This window comes from Erinaceus europaeus, unplaced genomic scaffold (assembly GCF_950295315.1).
Source record: "Erinaceus europaeus unplaced genomic scaffold, mEriEur2.1 scaffold_722, whole genome shotgun sequence".
Classification (NCBI taxonomy): Eukaryota; Metazoa; Chordata; class Mammalia; order Eulipotyphla; family Erinaceidae; genus Erinaceus; species Erinaceus europaeus.
The window spans coordinates 1-7500 of NW_026647497.1; positions in this window are offsets into that span (position 1 = coordinate 1).

Sequence of the window (7500 nt, forward strand, 5' to 3'; positions counted from 1 at the left end):
CTAACCCTAACCCTAACCCTAACCCTAACCCTAACCCTAACCCTAACCCTAACCCTAACCCTAACCCTAACCCTAACCCTAACCCTAACCCTAACCCTAACCCTAACCCTAACCCTAACCCTAACCCTAACCCTAACCCTAACCCTAACCCTAACCCTAACCCTAACCCTAACCCTAACCCTAACCCTAACCCTAACCCTAACCCTAACCCTAACCCTAACCCTAACCCTAACCCTAACCCTAACCCTAACCCTAACCCTAACCCTAACCCTAACCCTAACCCTAACCCTAACCCTAACCCTAACCCTAACCCTAACCCTAACCCTAACCCTAACCCTAACCCTAACCCTAACCCTAACCCTAACCCTAACCCTAACCCTAACCCTAACCCTAACCCTAACCCTAACCCTAACCCTAACCCTAACCCTAACCCTAACCCTAACCCTAACCCTAACCCTAACCCTAACCCTAACCCTAACCCTAACCCTAACCCTAACCCTAACCCTAACCCTAACCCTAACCCTAACCCTAACCCTAACCCTAACCCTAACCCTAACCCTAACCCTAACCCTAACCCTAACCCTAACCCTAACCCTAACCCTAACCCTAACCCTAACCCTAACCCTAACCCTAACCCTAACCCTAACCCTAACCCTAACCCTAACCCTAACCCTAACCCTAACCCTAACCCTAACCCTAACCCTAACCCTAACCCTAACCCTAACCCTAACCCTAACCCTAACCCTAACCCTAACCCTAACCCTAACCCTAACCCTAACCCTAACCCTAACCCTAACCCTAACCCTAACCCTAACCCTAACCCTAACCCTAACCCTAACCCTAACCCTAACCCTAACCCTAACCCTAACCCTAACCCTAACCCTAACCCTAACCCTAACCCTAACCCTAACCCTAACCCTAACCCTAACCCTAACCCTAACCCTAACCCTAACCCTAACCCTAACCCTAACCCTAACCCTAACCCTAACCCTAACCCTAACCCTAACCCTAACCCTAACCCTAACCCTAACCCTAACCCTAACCCTAACCCTAACCCTAACCCTAACCCTAACCCTAACCCTAACCCTAACCCTAACCCTAACCCTAACCCTAACCCTAACCCTAACCCTAACCCTAACCCTAACCCTAACCCTAACCCTAACCCTAACCCTAACCCTAACCCTAACCCTAACCCTAACCCTAACCCTAACCCTAACCCTAACCCTAACCCTAACCCTAACCCTAACCCTAACCCTAACCCTAACCCTAACCCTAACCCTAACCCTAACCCTAACCCTAACCCTAACCCTAACCCTAACCCTAACCCTAACCCTAACCCTAACCCTAACCCTAACCCTAACCCTAACCCTAACCCTAACCCTAACCCTAACCCTAACCCTAACCCTAACCCTAACCCTAACCCTAACCCTAACCCTAACCCTAACCCTAACCCTAACCCTAACCCTAACCCTAACCCTAACCCTAACCCTAACCCTAACCCTAACCCTAACCCTAACCCTAACCCTAACCCTAACCCTAACCCTAACCCTAACCCTAACCCTAACCCTAACCCTAACCCTAACCCTAACCCTAACCCTAACCCTAACCCTAACCCTAACCCTAACCCTAACCCTAACCCTAACCCTAACCCTAACCCTAACCCTAACCCTAACCCTAACCCTAACCCTAACCCTAACCCTAACCCTAACCCTAACCCTAACCCTAACCCTAACCCTAACCCTAACCCTAACCCTAACCCTAACCCTAACCCTAACCCTAACCCTAACCCTAACCCTAACCCTAACCCTAACCCTAACCCTAACCCTAACCCTAACCCTAACCCTAACCCTAACCCTAACCCTAACCCTAACCCTAACCCTAACCCTAACCCTAACCCTAACCCTAACCCTAACCCTAACCCTAACCCTAACCCTAACCCTAACCCTAACCCTAACCCTAACCCTAACCCTAACCCTAACCCTAACCCTAACCCTAACCCTAACCCTAACCCTAACCCTAACCCTAACCCTAACCCTAACCCTAACCCTAACCCTAACCCTAACCCTAACCCTAACCCTAACCCTAACCCTAACCCTAACCCTAACCCTAACCCTAACCCTAACCCTAACCCTAACCCTAACCCTAACCCTAACCCTAACCCTAACCCTAACCCTAACCCTAACCCTAACCCTAACCCTAACCCTAACCCTAACCCTAACCCTAACCCTAACCCTAACCCTAACCCTAACCCTAACCCTAACCCTAACCCTAACCCTAACCCTAACCCTAACCCTAACCCTAACCCTAACCCTAACCCTAACCCTAACCCTAACCCTAACCCTAACCCTAACCCTAACCCTAACCCTAACCCTAACCCTAACCCTAACCCTAACCCTAACCCTAACCCTAACCAACCCTAACCCTAACCCTAACCCTAACCCTAACCCTAACCCTAACCCTAACCCTAACCCTAACCCTAACCCTAACCCTAACCCTAACCCTAACCCTAACCCTAACCCTAACCCTAACCCTAACCCTAACCCTAACCCTAACCCTAACCCTAACCCTAACCCTAACCCTAACCCTAACCCTAACCCTAACCCTAACCCTAACCCTAACCCTAACCCTAACCCTAACCCTAACCCTAACCCTAACCCTAACCCTAACCCTAACCCTAACCCTAACCCTAACCCTAACCCTAACCCTAACCCTAACCCTAACCCTAACCCTAACCCTAACCCTAACCCTAACCCTAACCCTAACCCTAACCCTAACCCTAACCCTAACCCTAACCCTAACCCTAACCCTAACCCTAACCCTAACCCTAACCCTAACCCTAACCCTAACCCTAACCCTAACCCTAACCCTAACCCTAACCCTAACCCTAACCCTAACCCTAACCCTAACCCTAACCCTAACCCTAACCCTAACCCTAACCCTAACCCTAACCCTAACCCTAACCCTAACCCTAACCCTAACCCTAACCCTAACCCTAACCCTAACCCTAACCCTAACCCTAACCCTAACCCTAACCCTAACCCTAACCCTAACCCTAACCCTAACCCTAACCCTAACCCTAACCCTAACCCTAACCCTAACCCTAACCCTAACCCTAACCCTAACCCTAACCCTAACCCTAACCCTAACCCTAACCCTAACCCTAACCCTAACCCTAACCCTAACCCTAACCCTAACCCTAACCCTAACCCTAACCCTAACCCTAACCCTAACCCTAACCCTAACCCTAACCCTAACCCTAACCCTAACCCTAACCCTAACCCTAACCCTAACCCTAACCCTAACCCTAACCCTAACCCTAACCCTAACCCTAACCCTAACCCTAACCCTAACCCTAACCCTAACCCTAACCCTAACCCTAACCCTAACCCTAACCCTAACCCTAACCCTAACCCTAACCCTAACCCTAACCCTAACCCTAACCCTAACCCTAACCCTAACCCTAACCCTAACCCTAACCCTAACCCTAACCCTAACCCTAACCCTAACCCTAACCCTAACCCTAACCCTAACCCTAACCCTAACCCTAACCCTAACCCTAACCCTAACCCTAACCCTAACCCTAACCCTAACCCTAACCCTAACCCTAACCCTAACCCTAACCCTAACCCTAACCCTAACCCTAACCCTAACCCTAACCCTAACCCTAACCCTAACCCTAACCCTAACCCTAACCCTAACCCTAACCCTAACCCTAACCCTAACCCTAACCCTAACCCTAACCCTAACCCTAACCCTAACCCTAACCCTAACCCTAACCCTAACCCTAACCCTAACCCTAACCCTAACCCTAACCCTAACCCTAACCCTAACCCTAACCCTAACCCTAACCCTAACCCTAACCCTAACCCTAACCCTAACCCTAACCCTAACCCTAACCCTAACCCTAACCCTAACCCTAACCCTAACCCTAACCCTAACCCTAACCCTAACCCTAACCCTAACCCTAACCCTAACCCTAACCCTAACCCTAACCCTAACCCTAACCCTAACCCTAACCCTAACCCTAACCCTAACCCTAACCCTAACCCTAACCCTAACCCTAACCCTAACCCTAACCCTAACCCTAACCCTAACCCTAACCCTAACCCTAACCCTAACCCTAACCCTAACCCTAACCCTAACCCTAACCCTAACCCTAACCCTAACCCTAACCCTAACCCTAACCCTAACCCTAACCCTAACCCTAACCCTAACCCTAACCCTAACCCTAACCCTAACCCTAACCCTAACCCTAACCCTAACCCTAACCCTAACCCTAACCCTAACCCTAACCCTAACCCTAACCCTAACCCTAACCCTAACCCTAACCCTAACCCTAACCCTAACCCTAACCCTAACCCTAACCCTAACCCTAACCCTAACCCTAACCCTAACCCTAACCCTAACCCTAACCCTAACCCTAACCCTAACCCTAACCCTAACCCTAACCCTAACCCTAACCCTAACCCTAACCCTAACCCTAACCCTAACCCTAACCCTAACCCTAACCCTAACCCTAACCCTAACCCTAACCCTAACCCTAACCCTAACCCTAACCCTAACCCTAACCCTAACCCTAACCCTAACCCTAACCCTAACCCTAACCCTAACCCTAACCCTAACCCTAACCCTAACCCTAACCCTAACCCTAACCCTAACCCTAACCCTAACCCTAACCCTAACCCTAACCCTAACCCTAACCCTAACCCTAACCCTAACCCTAACCCTAACCCTAACCCTAACCCTAACCCTAACCCTAACCCTAACCCTAACCCTAACCCTAACCCTAACCCTAACCCTAACCCTAACCCTAACCCTAACCCTAACCCTAACCCTAACCCTAACCCTAACCCTAACCCTAACCCTAACCCTAACCCTAACCCTAACCCTAACCCTAACCCTAACCCTAACCCTAACCCTAACCCTAACCCTAACCCTAACCCTAACCCTAACCCTAACCCTAACCCTAACCCTAACCCTAACCCTAACCCTAACCCTAACCCTAACCCTAACCCTAACCCTAACCCTAACCCTAACCCTAACCCTAACCCTAACCCTAACCCTAACCCTAACCCTAACCCTAACCCTAACCCTAACCCTAACCCTAACCCTAACCCTAACCCTAACCCTAACCCTAACCCTAACCCTAACCCTAACCCTAACCCTAACCCTAACCCTAACCCTAACCCTAACCCTAACCCTAACCCTAACCCTAACCCTAACCCTAACCCTAACCCTAACCCTAACCCTAACCCTAACCCTAACCCTAACCCTAACCCTAACCCTAACCCTAACCCTAACCCTAACCCTAACCCTAACCCTAACCCTAACCCTAACCCTAACCCTAACCCTAACCCTAACCCTAACCCTAACCCTAACCCTAACCCTAACCCTAACCCTAACCCTAACCCTAACCCTAACCCTAACCCTAACCCTAACCCTAACCCTAACCCTAACCCTAACCCTAACCCTAACCCTAACCCTAACCCTAACCCTAACCCTAACCCTAACCCTAACCCTAACCCTAACCCTAACCCTAACCCTAACCCTAACCCTAACCCTAACCCTAACCCTAACCCTAACCCTAACCCTAACCCTAACCCTAACCCTAACCCTAACCCTAACCCTAACCCTAACCCTAACCCTAACCCTAACCCTAACCCTAACCCTAACCCTAACCCTAACCCTAACCCTAACCCTAACCCTAACCCTAACCCTAACCCTAACCCTAACCCTAACCCTAACCCTAACCCTAACCCTAACCCTAACCCTAACCCTAACCCTAACCCTAACCCTAACCCTAACCCTAACCCTAACCCTAACCCTAACCCTAACCCTAACCCTAACCCTAACCCTAACCCTAACCCTAACCCTAACCCTAACCCTAACCCTAACCCTAACCCTAACCCTAACCCTAACCCTAACCCTAACCCTAACCCTAACCCTAACCCTAACCCTAACCCTAACCCTAACCCTAACCCTAACCCTAACCCTAACCCTAACCCTAACCCTAACCCTAACCCTAACCCTAACCCTAACCCTAACCCTAACCCTAACCCTAACCCTAACCCTAACCCTAACCCTAACCCTAACCCTAACCCTAACCCTAACCCTAACCCTAACCCTAACCCTAACCCTAACCCTAACCCTAACCCTAACCCTAACCCTAACCCTAACCCTAACCCTAACCCTAACCCTAACCCTAACCCTAACCCTAACCCTAACCCTAACCCTAACCCTAACCCTAACCCTAACCCTAACCCTAACCCTAACCCTAACCCTAACCCTAACCCTAACCCTAACCCTAACCCTAACCCTAACCCTAACCCTAACCCTAACCCTAACCCTAACCCTAACCCTAACCCTAACCCTAACCCTAACCCTAACCCTAACCCTAACCCTAACCCTAACCCTAACCCTAACCCTAACCCTAACCCTAACCCTAACCCTAACCCTAACCCTAACCCTAACCCTAACCCTAACCCTAACCCTAACCCTAACCCTAACCCTAACCCTAACCCTAACCCTAACCCTAACCCTAACCCTAACCCTAACCCTAACCCTAACCCTAACCCTAACCCTAACCCTAACCCTAACCCTAACCCTAACCCTAACCCTAACCCTAACCCTAACCCTAACCCTAACCCTAACCCTAACCCTAACCCTAACCCTAACCCTAACCCTAACCCTAACCCTAACCCTAACCCTAACCCTAACCCTAACCCTAACCCTAACCCTAACCCTAACCCTAACCCTAACCCTAACCCTAACCCTAACCCTAACCCTAACCCTAACCCTAACCCTAACCCTAACCCTAACCCTAACCCTAACCCTAACCCTAACCCTAACCCTAACCCTAACCCTAACCCTAACCCTAACCCTAACCCTAACCCTAACCCTAACCCTAACCCTAACCCTAACCCTAACCCTAACCCTAACCCTAACCCTAACCCTAACCCTAACCCTAACCCTAACCCTAACCCTAACCCTAACCCTAACCCTAACCCTAACCCTAACCCTAACCCTAACCCTAACCCTAACCCTAACCCTAACCCTAACCCTAACCCTAACCCTAACCCTAACCCTAACCCTAACCCTAACCCTAACCCTAACCCTAACCCTAACCCTAACCCTAACCCTAACCCTAACCCTAACCCTAACCCTAACCCTAACCCTAACCCTAACCCTAACCCTAACCCTAACCCTAACCCTAACCCTAACCCTAACCCTAACCCTAACCCTAACCCTAACCCTAACCCTAACCCTAACCCTAACCCTAACCCTAACCCTAACCCTAACCCTAACCCTAACCCTAACCCTAACCCTAACCCTAACCCTAACCCTAACCCTAACCCTAACCCTAACCCTAACCCTAACCCTAACCCTAACCCTAACCCTAACCCTAACCCTAACCCTAACCCTAACCCTAACCCTAACCCTAACCCTAACCCTAACCCTAACCCTAACCCTAACCCTAACCCTAACCCTAACCCTAACCCT